Source organism: Periplaneta americana, chromosome 2 (genome assembly GCF_040183065.1).
Source record: "Periplaneta americana isolate PAMFEO1 chromosome 2, P.americana_PAMFEO1_priV1, whole genome shotgun sequence".
NCBI lineage: Eukaryota > Metazoa > Arthropoda > Insecta > Blattodea > Blattidae > Periplaneta > Periplaneta americana.
The window spans coordinates 148,792,881-148,811,934 of NC_091118.1; the positions used below are offsets into that span (position 1 = coordinate 148,792,881).

The 19,054-nt window shown below is 35.9% G+C and overlaps 1 protein-coding gene across 1 annotated transcript in view; it reads right to left on the bottom strand.

Moving 5' to 3' along the window:
* LOC138694692 (pyruvate kinase-like) overlaps window positions 1-19,054 on the bottom strand; it is a 72,466-nt gene that overhangs the window by 43,931 nt on the left and 9,481 nt on the right. The window lies entirely within an intron of this gene.

The window sequence follows — 19,054 nt, forward strand, 5'->3', positions numbered from 1 at the left end:
ACATTTTAATTACTCGAACTAGTTTCTTGGGAATATCAAATTCAATAAGAATATTATATAAAACTTCTCTCTTAAACGAGTCATACGCCTTTTTGAAATCTATGAATAACTGATGTACTGTACCCTTATACTCCCATTTTTTCTCCAATATCTGTCGAATACAAAAAATTTTATCAATAGTCGATCTATTACGCCTAAAACACACTGATGATCCCCAATAATTTCATCTACATATGGAGTTGATCTTCTCAAAAGGATATTCGACAAAATTTTATACGACGTCAACAAAAGTGATATTCCTCGAAAGTTACTACAGTTAGTCTTGTCCCTCTTCTTAAAAAGGAAGGAATCCATAATCCTTATGGATTATGGACTCCTTCCATTGTTCTGGTACAATTTCCTTTTCCCAAATTACAAGTACAAGTTTATAAATTTTGCTAGATAATGCGCTTCCACCCTCTTGTATTAATTCAGCTGGAATTTGATCAATACCTGGAGACTTGTACTTTTTCAGATTTTCTATTGCAATTTCGACTTCAGAAAGTGTGGGTTCCGGTATAAATGGCTCAGCAGTTTGTATTTGAATTTCGTCCAGATCATTTTTATTTGGCCTATGTATATTTAGTAGTTGCCCAAAATAGTTTTTCCATCTGTTCAAGATTGAATGAGAGTCTACAAGCAAGTCACCATTCTCATCCTTAATCACGTTTACCCTTGCCTGATATCCGTTTTTAAATTCCTTTATACCCTTATATAAATCTCGAATGTTTTTATTCTTACTATTTGTTTCTACCTTATTCAGTTTTTTCTTCAAGTAATCTCTCTTTTTATTATTAAATGTACGACTTGCTTCCCGTCTTTCATTGAAATAATTATCCCTATTCTCCTCAATTGGATCCTGTAAGAATTTCAGTTTTGCCTGTTTCCTTCTATCTACTACAATGGAACAATCTTCATCAAACCATGGTTTCTTTTTCTTAGTTTCATGATAGCCTATGCTCTGCTCAGCTGCAATTTTGATATTATCTCGGATATTGTCCCACACGGTATTAACATCTAACTCTTCCTTAGCTTCGTCGGAAGTTGCTAAAGCAGCAAATCTATTTGAAATTTCAACCTGATAACTTTGCTTAGTTTCGTCGTCCTTTAATTTCAGAATATTGAATCTACTAATATTAGCTTGTTGCTCTACTCGCTTAGCTACTGATAGTCTTTCTCTTAATTCTCCAATTACCAAATAATGGTCAGAATTACAGTCTGCCCCCCTGAAAGTTCGAATGTCTATTATACTAATATGTCTCCGTTTATCTATCAAGATGTGATCTATTTGGTTGTGTGTCATTCCATCTGGAGAAGTCCAAGTATATTTATGTATATCCTTATGGGGAAATGTTGTACTCCTGACAATTAAATTTATTTCCATATACATTTAAATTGGAATACTCAAGTACTGGAGTAGCGGTAACTCATATTATCAAAAAAGTGTTTGCTTAGGCCTAATTCCCCACTTTATTGACCTCAATATCAATCACTCGCTAAGATTACAATATGTTCCTAATTCTTGTGTTTGCTTTGTTTGTGATGTTCGGTCATGCTGACCACATTACCCAATCCTTCCAAACTCTAAACAGACTTCAGCTTAACGAATGGAGAAATTTCATTCCCTTGTTTTCGTTTTCCAAGTCCTTAACACCTCTACACCTACCGGTACCTACTTTGCCTCCCACTTCAGTCATCCATCATCATATCACAATCTCTACACGTGCATAAAAAACATTCGCACTAGCCAATGTTAGGGTTACCATGAGAAGAAATTCTATAGGAGGACATGGAATCTAAAATAGGAAGACATTGCTGAAAAAAGGAGGACTTTTTAAAAACTGGTATGAACAAAATTAAAGATAAAAACAATGGCTCACCTTAGTCAGTTTTCTCACTAGTTGCTGGATCAGTATTACATCTGTACTCTACTTATCGGTGGAGCCCACTTCATGCACAAGAGCCTGAAGGGACCAACTTATATCTCGTAACAAATAACTATGGAACTGTTCACAGGACATGTCCTTGAAATTATATTTCACCATGAGGTTACCTCTAACTGTCTCCGTTAGCATGCGATTTCGTTCTTTTGTCCATTGAGCAGATATTAGGGAAAATACTCTTTCAGCACTTCTATTGTGACTTGGGATAAATAAATAGAATTGACATACTTTTAAGAGTTCTGAGAAAGTTTCAGTGCTCGCAGAACAATTGGATTGAAGAATTTGCACCATTGTTTATCAGTGGCGTAGCATGAAATTTTGAGCAGGGGAAGCTAACTCAAGTTGTCTTTCATGCAATATGAGAAAACGTATTACAAAAATACAGTCTTAAAATAAATAGTAGTCAATTTCAAGTCAGCAGTCGAAGATTGGTTGGAACATCGTAAGTAACACCAATAAGGCATGACCTCAAATGATACATAGTAAAATATGATTTCACGGTTTACACATATCTCTAAACAAATAGACACGTATACGTATATCAGTAGCTCACTCCCTATCATACTTAGAGAAATCACAATATTAGTATCATTACGTAAGTATGCGTCTGTCTTTTGGTTGTGTCCTTCATTGACAGCAAGGGAGTCGGTCATTTGTTTTTTAAATCACACTTTTGTTCGTAAGTCAGTCTTGATAATACAATTGTCCTAAAAAAATTCAAGTAAATTAGTGCCAGGAACTGTTATTTCACTCATTATTTATTATATCAGCCACAATGCACACTAACACTTCAACTGAACACAACTGACGAAAAGGGATAACTCGGAAACTACTTATTTTAAATGTTAAAGCTAGCTTCTTGTTGCCTTGCGACTAGGGTAGTTTAGTTACAAAGGGATGGAAAATCTGCGGGGTGCATTACACAGAAGAAACCAGTTTGCTTGGAAGCTGGTGTGTGCAGGCTTCTTGTTTACTGCTGCATCACAAATCATCCTGAGCTGCCGCATCACAATATTTAACGCATAAATAAAAATTCTATCAAAATTAATAAATAATTTTCTCCATAAACTGCCGGTTTATTATGAAATTATTATTAACTGGGGAAGCTAAGCTTTTTAGCTTACATTGACGCTACGCCACTGTTGTTTATCTAATCTTAAATCTTTGTCAAAATTAACTTGATTTGCATATCTTTGTACATTGCAGAATAAAACTGATAAACTAGCTTAGAATCATGAATAGTGATATTTTTAGAGTATAAGAATTCAATGCATGTCAATAGGTCATCATATTTTATGTTTTTTTTTTATGTGCTCCAGCTTCAACCACTGAAAGCAGTTAAATTCTTTCATAGGTTTTCACCATTCATATTAATTCTAGTTGAAATGCGAAATGTCGGACATTTCAAATTTTTTTAAATGCCTGCCAGACAGGATAAAATGATTAAAAAAAAAAAGGGACATGTCCTCCTTTTGCCGGACGGATGGTAACCCTAGCCAATGTAGCGTACCAACACACAAAGCATCAACATATTCATCATTGTATTTTAATTTACTGTATTAAACTGTTAGCCGGGATAACAGTGCTAACATGGACCCTCCGTCACTGGTAACCAGCTTCTAAACTCAGAGAATCCTCACGTAAATACTATTCCTCATACAAACAAAATCATGAAGAATCACAAACCACCATCCTGAACTACTTATGGAATGCATCCAAAACCACAGTCTAGTATATAGTCACGAAGCTTGAGTTTGAGGGTGCTAGGAACAATAGACTGTGCAGGTACTATTTCGCCTTGTCTGTTATGAGACGATAGTAGCGATCCTAGTGATTAGCAACTATCTATGGATGCATATTTACTATGTATTGAGCTTCGTGACTGTATATACTAGACTGTGGTAAAACCCAAACACTTCAAGATCACCAATATAAAAAAGGAATTGATTCATTAGAGTGTGTTTGAGTCAGAAGATATTCTTTTAAAACTGAGAAAGAAATTATTAACATCCAATGACAATGAATAGATGAATAAGGCCTACTACATCATGTGCATATCTAAACTTTTTTTTCCACATGAAAGAGCTCTTACGCTACAAGAATTTTTTTGTCACTCTACATGACGTGACAGAACTCAAATAGCCCCAGACGAGACACCAGCTCAATCACGTTGCCTTCGTCTTTCCCTCTCATCACTTTCACATGTAGCTCCCATGTCTTCAAACAACTTCGTCTGCCTGAGATTTAATGTTCGAGGATCTAGGACTCTGCGACACACCTAGTTGTGGTCACTGCTGCGAACATGACTATTGCAAATATTTTACTGGCATACTTACGTAGTTCTAAACTTTATTTTTTGTTTTTTACTTCTAGGTTTCTTAGCAATTTCAGTGGCACAATACTATATAATCAAGGTAAAGGTAAAGGTATCCCCGTAACATGCCATGAAGGCACTTGGGGGGCATGGAGGTAGAGCCTCATGCTTTCCATGACCTCGGCACTAGAATGAGGTGGTGTGGTCGGCACCACGCTCTGACCGCCTTTTACCCCCGGGAAAGACCCGGTACTCAATTTTATAGGAGGCTGAGTGAACCTCGGGGCCATTCTGAAAGTTTGGCAATGAGAAAAAATCCTGTCACCACCTGGGATCGAACCCCGGACCTTCCAGTCCGTAGCCAGCTGCTCTACCAACTGAGCTACCCGGCCGCCACAAACAGTCTATTAAATTGTTATGCATGTTAGAGGTTTAAAATGTTTTCATTCGAGTGTACAACTTATTATTTTGAACAATTTAATTTAGTCATTACTATATGGTGTTTCAGTGTTTTAGTTCTTAGCTGAGATTTCTTACCAATCCATAAATGATTCATTACTTAGAACACTCACTGAGGGGTACATTTGTGGCTGGAAGACACAAACTCAGGGGCGTATTTTGCGGACTACCGGGGCTACCGGTGGTAGCCCAAGGAAATTACAAAAGAAAAAGTTTATAATATAACATAATGTAATAATTTTTGTATTATTAGTTTTACCACAGTAATTAAAATTAAAGTAATTGTTAGATTTATATGCGCTCTCTGCTCTCGAAAAGAAACAAGTTGTCAAGGCGGCATCACTGGAGAAACCGCTTGCTACGTGAGGTAGCCTGTGACAGTACCACTCACGCTGTCCGGTCGCACAACTGCCCATCCCCCCGCTCTCTTCTGTTTCCATCGTGCAGTGTAAGGCCGGGTGAGTTGCCGCTCTCGTGATCGGTTTCTTCGCAGGGGCGAAGCAACAATACGCTTAGCACGCTAGCTCATGAATGTAATTGTGTTCTTGCAGTGCAGTATTTTAAATTTGTGATTTGTTCGAGTGTCTAAGAGTTATATTAATTGTGAATTATTAAGTTTTTAATTTCCCAATTAAGTGATATTGTGAAAAATATGGCAGAACAAGTTTCTGGAGAGGTTTGTGTTGAAAATGACTGTGTAATAGAAGGTTTATTAAAAGTGCCTTTTAACCGTCGTACATACAACGAGGAAGTTGAAATTGTGAAAATGGAAAGACCAACTCCTGAGTTAAATTTGTCCATGGACGTAAAAGAAAAACAGCGTGACTACACACGCCATTTCACTTCAACATCATATGGTAAGTGGAATTGGTTGTGTGGTAGTTCTAAACTGTCTAAACTATTTTGCTGGCCATGTTTGTTATTTAGCCGCGAAACTAATGTGTGGTCAAAAGAGGGTTTTCTAATATCCTAAAACACGACAAATCAAAAGCTCATATTTGTAGTAGCATGAACTTTGCAAACTTTGGGAAGACAAGAATTGATTTACAGCTAGATAAGCAAAAAGCTCTACATATCAACCAACACAATGCTCCTGTGGAAAAAAAATCGGGAGATTTTACTGCATCTTATTAACGCAGTCTGCTTTCTAGGAAAATAAGAATTGGCTTTTCGGGGTCATAACGAGAGTGTGGAATCAGACAATAGAGGAAATTATATTGAATATTTAAGTTCCTTAAGTGAATTTGACCATTTACTGGCCAATCATCTTGAGAGTTCAACAGTATTTCGTGGTACTTCTCCCGCAATTCATAATGACTTAATATTTGCTGTAAGTGGGGTTGTGATAAAGAACATAGAATCTGAAATAGAAGAAGCACCTTTTGCGGCCATTGTTGTTGATGAAACAAGTGACTGCTCTAATCAGAGTCAATTGTCCACTGTTTTAAGATACGTCGATAGTACTGCCAATGTTCAAGAACGGTTTATAGGATTCACAAATGTCAGTTCGGGCAAAACTGCTGCTGCTTGGTTTCAGCATGTGGAAGGTGTTATAGCAGAATACAATGTCGGCAATAAGTTAATTGCACAGACATACGATGGTGCTTCAGTTATGGCGGGAAATATTAATGGCTTAAAAACAAACGTTCAAGGAAAGTATCCTCAAGCACTATTTGTCCATTGTTACAGCCATGTTCTCAATTTAGTTTTGCAACAAACTACTTCATCCATTCCAGAATGCCGCATTTTTTTTTCAAAACACTGTCGGGTTTAGCTGCATTTTTTTTCTCATCATCTCCTAAAAGATCAGAAAAACTCTAGAATTTATGAAAAAGAAACTCCCAAAAGTAGCACCAACTAGATGCAATTTTATATCTCGGCTTGTAAATACAGTAAAGTAATACAGAGAACAACTGACTGCTTTCTTTGAAAATATCATTTGTAATGACTCTGAAGAAAACTGGGTTGATGATGTAATTGTGCAGGCTCAAGGATATTTGTATTTTTTTCACACAGTTTCAGAATATATTTCTTCTTGAAGTCAATGCTAGGGTGTTGGCACATATAGATGTGCTCTACAATATTCTTCAGACAAAAAGTCTAGACATAGCATACTGCTTGCAAGAGGTATCAAAGTTAAAAAATACTATATTCGAGTTCAGACGTAGTGGGTTTCCGTCCATATGGAGTAATATGGAAAATGAAAATTCTTCAGACAATACAATGGAACCACCATTAAAGCGAAGAAAAGGAGATGATGAATTGAAATACAGGCAGCTGTACTACAGCATACTAGATCGTATGCACATGGAAATTACTGACAGATTTTCTGATTATGGAAAGCTTCAGTTCACATATCTTCTAGATTCTCAAAAATTTTCTGCTTATAGAGAAAACTTCCCGAATGAGGCACTAAACAAATTATTTCAGTCCTATAACAGTCACTTTGATCAAGTACGTTTGAAAAATGAATTAAGTGTAATATATTCAGCAGAAGTCTTTGATTTTTCGAACAAACCTATCCATGAAATATTATCTGCCATATATGAAAACCAGCTGAACCAAGTTATTCCTGAAGTCCTTAAATTGGCAACATTAATTGTGACAATACCAGCTCCGTCAGCATCAGTAGAAAGAACATTTTCTGCGTTGAAGAGAATAAAATCCTACTGTAGATCAACTCATACATAAGAACGTTTATCCGGCTTGGCACTGATGTCCATTGAAAAGTAATTTCTACAGAAACTTCGCAAGCGGCCCAACTGTAATTTCAATGACGAAGTCATCAAAGTATTTTCGTCCCAATCAAGACGTCTGGAATTCATATATAAATAGGTAAGGAATTTTATTATAGGGACTTTAAAATATATTTTGTGTAATAATAGGGTCAGTGGTAGCCCAGGCCCTTAAACCAGTATACGCCACTGCACAAACTGAACTTTTCAATAACATACTTGCGAGAATGGAATGTATTTTCCAGAATATGTTTGAATAAATGAACCTATCTTAACTCTACTTTCATAATAGCAGAATTACATCCTTGAACTTTTTTGTGAATGACATGCTCATACATTCTGAATTTCATAAAATTAATAAGAATGATTGTATGTTTTCCTAAGCATTTGTTTATATAGTTTAAGCTACTTTAAATATTTTATAAGCTTATGAACTACAACATATCTTAATCTACTAGGAGTATGTATGAGTGCAGGGATGTACTAATATACAGTATGTAAGAATAAATTTTATTGCAAAATTGGTCGTAAACTGTATACAGAAAAAAATATTTGGAGTAGCTAGTATCAGGCTTGAGACCAAAATAGATGTTCCGGCATAATAAGGTTCATACAGATTATCAAATGTTCAGATAATCATTCTATGGCCATATTGGCCATATCCTGAGTCCAGGGCCTGATTTAGGCAGAAGCCTATGGTGCCTATGCTCAGGGCCTCAAAATCCAGGTACAAGCTTTTTCTTTTAAATGAATTATGCACATGAAAAATAGACAACAAAACTACCAACTGAAAATCAGAATTGAGATAGTAAGTAATTACTAATGAATTATTATGTTAGAAAACGCATCAAAAACCACTTTATTGCTTCAAGTTTAGAGTCATAAATTGATTGCAGAGTTTAATGTGTTCAACTTGTAAATGTTGACTACCGGTACCATGTACAGTTTATTCAAATTGTAACAATAGGCCCATTTAAATAATTAATAATGAATTCAGCAGCAAAAGTCAACAACATTGTCAGTTTTCATTGTATTGAGTGTTAAACTAAGTGTTTAGTGCTTGTGCTCCTTGCAGCTTATCTGATTTTTGTTGTCATAGGATCATTACCAGTATGTAGTGTTAGTGTTAAAGAGTTTTTGTAGGAATGTTCATAATTCAAAATGAAATTCTCAAGCCAATTTGAGTTAGGAGACAATAAAAGAAAATGGAAAGCTATTGAAATTCAACAGGAAAAACAACGCTGATCATTGAGCAAGTACGTTCGTTCATATGTTACCAGCAGTAACTCCTCTATCCACAGAGACCTTCAGTTTCAAAAAGTTAATAATATTTTAACACAGACAAATGAAGATTTTGGCTTATAGAGACAACAGTCCACCATAGCTACTAAATTGTGGAGAGGCAATGTTTTATATATATATATATATATAAGCGTAAGTCATAACTTAGGAAAAATGAACATTCATTTCAAACTCCAGAATTACTGCACTAGAGGAAACAAGGAATAGTACTGGTACAAGAGGGCTAGAATAGATATAGTCCTCTTGTACTAGTACTACAACCAATGCAATCAAATGTGACCTAGGTATCTTATGGCCACACTCACTCACTGATACCTTACGGGACCACTTTATTTTTAATCCTTCTCCTCAAAATAGAGGATTAATAAAAACCTCTGTGAAATAAATACATGGTGAAAGAAGATAGGGACAGAATTTAAATAAAATAAGAAAGGCCTAGTTATATGAAAAGAGGATACCTCATAAAAAAATTAAGGTCTGGACCTCTGAAATTGTAAATCAGGCTCTGGCTGAGTCAGAGACAATTTTCTTCGTGAAATGTGGAGATAAATCAGAAGATGCCAATGTTAGATCTGGGTTAGTTCGATGGTGTTTGGGTAAAGGGAGATAAGTCATAAAAATGAGTTTTGAGATAAATGAAAATTAAACTTTGGACGGTTATTGAAAATAATTTTCTACACAAATAAAACACATCAAATGCTAATATTCTTTAATTTTTTGCACGCCCATTTGTAGAATTTAACTTTTGTAATCACCTGCACAAAAAAATGACAGTCCCCTTTAACAGAACACCATCGAGTTGTTTCATCATAATGCAGGTATGATATTGTGCCAGTCTTATTGTATATTAATTCCGTTTTATTGGAAAGCTATTGAAATTCTTTTATTATTTTTCCTGCTCATTCATATGTTTATATCCAACAGAATCAGAGTGAGCATTTAAATCCCCAGTAAAGATAGTTTTATCAGTTCATTGAGATTGTTGTTTGAGGAATTGTAGTTACATGCAAAATAAACGAATATATCTGTGACTTTTCCATATGTCTAATGTGATTGTTTCACTGATCTGACCGTTCTTTTCTTTCTGTAAACTTTAAGTTATTTTTAATGCAATTTCTCTTGACTTTGGTAAGGATTTAGTACCAGTACAGTAATTTTTAATTTCTAAAATTTTTACATTACCTTCTGTAATATTAGTTGCTACTACACAAAATACATAAAGTTTTTCTTCATACAATATTTTAGTTAATTTCATTTCCTTTGATTGAGACATGCCTCCCATATTCCACTGAAGGATTCTACGTGTAATCCTGTTTATTTCCTTACAAGAACTTTTTCTAGTCCCCAACCAAAGAACCGAAGATGGGACTAATTTACCTCCAGAACTATTTTTATGAAAAGGCTTCATACATATTATATTATAATTCTCTCTTGTGCTATATTAATTTGTAAAGCGTGTGTCACAAGTTACCTCTGATTGAGGTTCTGGCTGATATACACATCTATTATCAGGCAGTACATCTCACTTGATATGTGTCAGAGGAAGCACAATTGTTTGTACGCATCTGAAGTCTGACTAGTGTAATATGTACCTAGTCGACGATGTATCCAATGGAGGGGGAAAGAAACTGGCCACCCTACTCCATTATCTCCTGGCCTAGTTGCCTCATAAGTGGTGTTTGTATCAAATGTGGGGTTCAGACCTGTCTTCGAGCAGTTGACTAAACAACAATTCACAAGTTATAAGGGTTTAAATAAATAACATCTATTTGTATTTCATAATTATTTATGCCGGTATATATAACTTCAGAAAGTAAACATTTCTTTAATTGTGCATTTTTACGATTATCAGAGATATGGTCCCTTCCTACAAGAGTTAATATGCAAAAATGTCCCACGTTTGTTAATGTCCACGTTAAAAAATGTCCATTGTTCAAAAGGTCATGCAGTTATATGTTCCTGGCGTACAAGGTCCAACATACTAAAATGACCTGTGTTTCATAAGGACCATTTTCATAAAAATCATTCTTTTGGAGAAGTCAGTATTCAATTACGTTAGGTTTTTAAATGTGTTACGTGTTAAAAATAATAAATCAAATTAAACTTACAAGACAGCGTACATTTAGGAAAAATGTACAGTGGCGGCTCGTGGGTATTGAATTAAGGGGGGGCTGCATACAAAAATAAACCAAGCAGCTTACTTTATTTAAAGATTAGTTCCATGCACCTTTTCTTGTAGACTGCAAACTTTTGAATCATCATATTATTAAAATCCGATATGTCGTTTAACATAATCTTTACAATGGAAAACAAAGCTAATGCGGTCAGTCTCTCTTCTCTCATCGTATTTCTAAGATAGGATTTTACTCTCTTCAAACACGAAAAGCAACGTTCTGGTTCGGAAGTTGTCATTGGTATGGTGATAGCTATGCGTAGTAGTTTCACAACTTCTGAAAATGAGACCTGAAAGTTCTCAGATAGAAGAAACTGCAAGAGCTTGACTGCGTCATATATATTTCTGAATTCTTGTTTCTGCTACTACACAATGAGTTCTGTTTTTAGTTTGTCTTTATCGAGCATTGGGAAAAGCTTCACACATACATTTAGGTCATTTTCAGGAAATGAGCTTTTGTAGCATCCAAATTTTTCTTGACACAGAAGAGAAGATAATATCAGATTATCTATGAACTGGAATCGGGTGTCAGCTTATGTGATAAAGAGGTCACACACTTCCTTGGCTGCCGCAAGCCTTGTCTGAATCCCTTCGACCTTATGACGCTTTTTAGGGTTTTCATTTTCACAGATCTCGCTGCTCAACCGTGCACTGTTCCGTATTGTCTGTATGGCATTAACAAAGCTTGATATGCAGAGTCGGCCTGGGTAGCATAGTCGGTTGCGGGTTCGTTCCTGGCCCAGGTCGATGGCATTTAAGTGTGTTTAAATGAGACAGGCTAATGTCAGTAGATTTACTGGCATTTAAAAGAATCCTGCGGGACAAAATTCCGGCACACTGGCGACGCTGATATAACTTCTGCAGTTGCGAGTGTCGTTAAATAAATCATAATTTAATTTTTTTTATATGCAGATTTGAACCTTAGAAATATCTAACTGGCGATGTTGTAGTTGGTTGTATAATATATCTACATGATACATCAATAAATGAAAAAAATTGAGCCAGAAATTGAATTCAGGATTTTCAAGAGTATGCACCAGGGCGCTTGCCTCATTTATTGTGATGTTGGTAGATGTTTCAGATTCCATTATGGTTTGAAAACAATCTAGCAATGGCTCCTTCTTCTCATGAACAACATTTACTGTTCTTATTTAAAACTCCATCTTGCTGCCCCAGCTGATGGAATTGTCTTTCAAACACATTAATTTAATATAGACTGTGTGGAGATCGAGAGAATAAAGCAGGGATACTGGATACATTAGCAAAAAATATGCGAGCTTTGTAGGCTATTTTGTTTAGTGGCTCTTTCCATTATGAGATTCAACTGATGAGCATTTAATTTCACATTTCTCCTGAATTGTTAAGGTACTGAACTGAATAGACTGTAAATATTGTACAGAATTAAACATTGTCGCACTTGTTATACTCACAACGTCAAAGAAAATGTTTTTAAAACTGCGTGCTACTGACAAACTGCTGCAAATTTTGCAACGCCTGGAAATTCTGGATTCAGGGGGGAAGGGTAAAACTAACGCGCAAAGCTTCCGAGACGAGACTGGCAGCTTCAGGGGAAGAAGTGGCTCCACCCTATAGTCCTTGTCTCTGGTTTCGCTCTGGCAGCACCAGGGGGGAAGTGACTTCACTAACGATTGCGTGCATGTCAATGAGAGCGAAATTTTTTAAAAAATTCGAGCCGCTAAATAGAGAGTGCATAATAAATGTATTTCACAACATAAAATGAGACAAGAATCACAAATGTGTGGGGGTGCTGCAGCTCCACAGCCCCCTTCGAAAGCCGCCCCTGAAAATATATCAAACTAACTGACATCATAAACCTTCCAGGTATTAATTCCAGTCACTCATCATTTGGAACTTCTTCTTGGAGGTCACTATAGAGCCTCATATGGTACACTTTGGCTCAAAGGTAGCGAGATATGTCATTGTCGTCTTTATACTGTTCATAATTTCGTACTATTTTGAAAATCCTCCTCTGGTTATTCATATACGTTTTATTTAAGGGCTGCTTTACATTTGTGTGACCTGCTAAGACCTGAGTGATTAGTTGTTCTATGTCAGATTGTTCTTTTAGGTGGTGAATAAAACGCCATATGTTCACATGATGTGCTACTACTAGTCTTTGGAACTGGGAATGGAACCCCTCTACCACATTATTGGTTCGTTGTCTTCCGTTCAATACCAAATCATACGTGTTGAATCTTTCATACACTACTTTTAACGCTTCTTCTTCTTCTTCTTCTTCATCTATCCCTAATGCCTTGCAGGGTCGGGTCCTCCACCCATTTCTTATATCTCTCCCGGTCCAATGCCAATCTTCTTATTTCCCGGATTTCCTTCCCTCTTCTCCTCACCGCATCATTAACGTATTGTTCCCATTCTATTCTTGGTCTACCCCTTCTTCTTTTACCTTCTACTCTTGATTCGAATATTTCTTTCACTTTCCTCTCATCTCCCATTCTAACCAGATGTCCAAACCAATTCAGTTGTTTCCTTTCAATTTGTTCTACCACTGGTGCCTGCTGTAGTTCATTTCTAATATTTATATTTCTAACTCTATCTCTCTTAGTTTTCCCAACTACTTTTCTCAGATATTTCATTTCTGATGCCGTCACTCTACTTTTATGCTTATCCATCATTGCCCAAGTCTCAGCACCATACAGGAGTACAGGTAAATATACTGTTTTATAAATCTGCATTTTTGTTTTCTTGTTTACTTCTCTCTTTCCAATAATTGTATTATTTAGATTATAATAAACTTGATTTGCTTTTCTAATTCGATTGTTTATTTCTTCGTCTAGTTTGCCATCGTCATTTATTATTGTTCCTAAATACTTATAACTATTTACTTGTTCTAATGTTTGATCTTTCCATTTTATTTCGAAATTTACTTTTTCCCCTCCAATCTTCATTATTTTGCTTTTACTAATATTCACAGCCATACCTCGTTCTTCTAAGGTACTTGCCCATTCTATCACTGCATTCTGAAGATCTTCAACATTATTATTAATCAAAACAATATCGTCTGCATATATCAGTGATTGCAGGTATATAGGTCTAAGTTTCCAATTTCCAACTTTATATCTTCTTGTTCGTCTTCTGCATTGTTTTATGATTTGATCCATGAATGTTATAAATAATAATGGGCTTAGACTGTCTCCTTGTTTCATTCCTTTTTCCATTCTAAAATTTCCACTCTGTTGTCCATTTATTCTTACTGACCCTTGCACATTCTTATATATACTTTTAATTACATTTATTAATTTCTTACTTACTTCTAAATTATGTAGTGATTTCCATATTTCTTTTTTTGGTACTCTATCGAATGCTGATTTTAGATCTAGGAAAGCTAAGTACACTACTTTTAACACTTGAATATAAATAATTGATTAAATGGCGATCTTACTCATGTTAATTATGTAAGCATGTGTGGCTTACAGCTGTTTCGGTGCTACTTGACACCATCCTCAGAGCCTACTAGATCTCGGCACTATCTCAACTTCACCGCCTATTTGCACACTATTTGACACAACTCATCATTACACGAACGCACCCACACAACAGGCTGCGGAGTTGAGATAGTGCCGAGATCTAGTAGGCTCTGAGGATGGTGTCAAGTAGCACCGAAACAGCTGTAAGCCACACATGCTTACATAATTAACACGAGTAAGATCGCCATTTAATCAATTACCAAATCATAAACATTCCACGTGTTAGGAGAACATCTGGAAGGAACAGCTCGTCTTCGTCCTCATGCAGGATGTCCTGTAATGTATGTTATTTCAACAGATGATGTCAGTTCTAACACTTCTTCCACAAACTCAGGGGCGTATTTTGCGGGCTACCGGGGCTACCGGCGGTAGCCCAAGGAAATTACAAAAGAAAAAGTTTATAATATAACATAATGTAATAATTTTGTATTATTAGTTTTACCATAGTAATTAAAATTAAAGTAATTGTTAGATATATTTTGTGTAATAATAGGGTCAGCGGTAGCCCAAACCCTTTAACCAGTATACGCCACTGCACAAACTGATCACTCAATACGCCCTTTACCATTTGGAAGTCATTCAATGGGAAGAAAAGGAGACCCATGATTTCCTGTATTTGTCGCCTTATTTCTGGTTGATCAATGTCCAAATAATGTTCTCTCAGATCTTTGTTAACCACATTTTTCCATATACTCATATTTTGATTATAGTGGAAGAGGCATCCAGGGAGTGTTGCGTGTGGGAATGAGGCTCTACAGGCATTCATGTTAGCGAGTTCAAAATCAGACATTACATACATGGGACTCCAAACAAGATTCTGATCTGTTGCATGACGTTTTACAGCATTATAGATTGTGTTATAAGTTTCCTCATTTTTCCGAGCAATTAGACGAAAGGAAAGACAAATTCTCGTACCTTCCCATGTATTGTGAACAGTTGAAAGAATTGATTCATTACAGTTTTGAAAGTTTCATCTATAAATATAATGTCACTGGTAGCCAAAAGTTCTATGTTGCTAGTAGTCAGCGGCAGATTTTCAGGGGAGGCAAGGGACAAGTTATAGCAAATGACGAACATTTTTCCTTTTATATTAATTTTACTATTCACTATGACTAAGATGTAAGTTACGTAAAGTCGACCACATCCAGTTGGTGATGCCCGCTCGCTTTACTGTAGATAGCACAAATAATTCGTACTGAAAAATAACAGGTAGCGCTGTAACCTGTGTAGTCAACATCTAGCAGCCTGCCGTGTCTATGCGAGAGCAGGTGAGAGGAGTTGGCTACATCACTCTACTCCCCGGTAACCATGACAACAGCAGTTCAACCAATAAGATAGCTGGTTAGCGGAGTGTTTAAACTTGACTAGAACGCGTGAGGGGAGCCGAAGTTGGAGACGTCCTACCCACCGCTGACAGCTGTACTGCTTACAGTTACAGCTGGTTTGGGCTGTTTTGGGAAGCTCTCTCTCTTTCTCTCTTCTTGGTTTTAAAAATTTAAGTCATGTGTTGTTAGTTTTCTCTCCCTGCGTAAAAGTTTTCTTTTATGTTGTTAGATTTTCTCTTGTTTGCGGGTGTTCCTGTTACTTTTTTCTTTTATGTTAAGAGATTTATTTATATAGTATTTTAAATATATTATCGAGAGTTTAGAAACAAATGCAGATTTGTCTCTAGCTTCTTCTGGTAGCAGTTGTTCAATATGTTGTGACCTAATTGATCGGTTTGAGAAGAAAGAGGATCGTCGAGTTAATTTGCTGTAAAATTAGACTATATAATAGTGATGAGCAAGCCCCGGATTCTTACTGTTGCTATCTCGTTACTCTCGAAATATTGCTTTTCTTATTCATTTTATGTAGCAAAGAGTAACATTCTTAAATTCAATATGACTTAAAAAGACCTAATTCGTAGGTTAGGACTTAAAATGTCCTAAAGAGAGGCAATCTTTACCAAGCCGTTGTAATGTATTAACAGTATGTTGTTTTTTTTTTTTTTTCCTGTGAAATCATATAAATTCCTAAACATAAGATTTAAAATCTTAAAACATAAATTGGAAAACCTAATTTTAGTTTCTTAAAACCTATAAATTCTGCGCTTGATAATGACTGTAATAAGGTATGTCACAGACCTTATATTTTTATATTCTCATCAGTCACGTCTTGGCCTCCTCAACTTTCAAACTCACTGTCTACTACTGCTAGTAGTTGAAAAAATTATCACTTTAGCTTCTTCTCTTACGTCTGAATCAAACAATAAAAAATTGTCCCCTTTTAAAGCCTTGTTGCATGGCTCAACTATCATAATTTCGCTGAGTGTTGCCGGAACTCGTGGGCGATTTCTATTTTGTGGTATGAAACTATTCTTATTACTATATTTCTCTGCGCAAGTGATGCCACTATTTTTTCATTATTGACATACATGTCTCACAACAGCGCTTGGTAGCTGAGTTGGGTTACCTCTTGCTGTCCTTTGTTTGTTATTCAGAACCTCCCTCACTCGTATTACTGGTACCTCTCTGATGTATGGAGGATGCAAATGATTTTCTGTACCGTATTTTATCACTCTAAGATTTCCCAAAACTGAATTAGTCGTACAGATCACATTATATCTCCCATATTTTCTGTCACCTTTTCGGTTGTCTTGATGGTAATGGTACAGATTACCGTGGTGAATAACATTGATTTTTTTTTTTTTTTTTTTTTTTGGCTATAGATAATTTGGGCCATTCTGACATTCTACATTTGAATTTGACACACCACATTTAAATGCTATGACAACTATAAATGATTATTATTGAAAACATTATGTAATCTAGCGTGTGGAACATTTAGTTGAAAGAATTTTTAATGGTTTGACCATTTTTTTGTGGGACATTAAATGTGGGACTATTTGACCTGTGGACCTTTCAGCTACGTGGGACATTTTTGTTGTGGTCCTTTTCATTATGCTGACCCCAGTGCTGTCATGGTAATTTTTCTTTTGGCCATATGCCCCACCCCTTGTTTTCTCCTTTGAAATATATTTTACTCTCCTCTCTCTACGTCTCCAACTGTCATTTAATGATTTTTTTAATATTAAAGAAGAAGTAAAGAAATTGTTTTGCTTTACATTTTAATTGTACAACAAGCTTGATTTAAAGAATACACCATGTAGCCCCACCGTAGTTGCACACTTGTCTCAATAAATCTTGGAGTGTGTATTTGCAGCACTGCTTGTTTTTCAACCATTATTTTATATAATTCTGGATTCCAGTGCTGTAAAGGTGGGCAATTTTTGTTTATGAACATCAAACAAAATACATTAAGAATAGCAAGAGATGATCTAAGATCTATACAGATCTGCGCGTACAAAACTTAGGCACTCATATGCCATATGGCTCCACATAGACAAAATTTTCTTTTCCCCATACGATTAATTAAAAAAAATTGTAGGTTCCCATATGATGTATGGCTCCGTATGGCCTGTTAACCCTATTATGTGTGGGACATTAAATATGGAACTATTTGGTGTGGGTCCTTGGTTGGACATTATGTTAGTGGAGACATTTTTTGATTACCTTTTTCTCTTGGAAGCTTTTATCACTTTTCAGTAGTTCCCTGTTCTCAGAGTCCATAAATGTATAAGCCTATCTGCCAAATCTCCTTAAAACAAACCACACTGCTCCATAGCTGTAGCAATAGTTTCCCTCCATGTCACTCTAGGTTTTCCAGAGGATGCCACTGAAGGATCTAATAGCTTAATTTTTAATTATTTTTCTGGTCAAGTCTAAGTTAGTGCTTTCTCACACAACACCATACCATTATTAACCTTAATCCAAAGCCATTATCGTACACTTGTAATGAAGTGATCCCGCCTCACTTCTCAGTAATACAGACATCGGATTCTAGGGCAAATGCCTATTTTGTTTCTTTAGGAGAAAAGTAAAAATAATTATCAATATTTGTGTTTCATGGAAATTGAAAGGTATTCAAAGAGTTTTATAGTGCCCTAAAATGCCCTAAAACGGTTATTAGAGCCTAATTTGTTAATATTCGCCTAAAAATGCCTAACTCACTGTAAAGTTTCGCATTTTACTCTTACTTTTTATAATTTATACATGCATTCACTGCGAAATTTAAGACATTTAAAAAGTGGAAAGTTTGCTTCACACCGGCCATGAAACCATTGATAAAGGAAACAAAATGTTTTGAATCTCACGACACTCGCAATAGATTTCACCGAATTTAACATGTTTGGAGGCATAAATGCCGACAAAGAACCAACCTTAGTTTTGAAGCAGGCAACAATCACAACATGTGCTGGTACCGATTCAGAGATATACTATACTATAAAAATGACTGTTTTCAGTCTGAAACCGATTAGCTGTACTGCCCTTCAGAGTGTCATAAAATCACAATTTTTGGAGAAAGAGTGTTTTTGAAATATTTATGAAAAGTCGTAAAACTGCGAATTAGTAGGGTAAACCGTTACAAAATATTTAAAAGAATGGCCCTCCTAGTGTTAACACTACCAGGAAATGCAACAATAAGTGGAACTTTGTATTTTTGTCCAATTGAATCTCAACAACAACGGTTCATTTGAGTGCTCG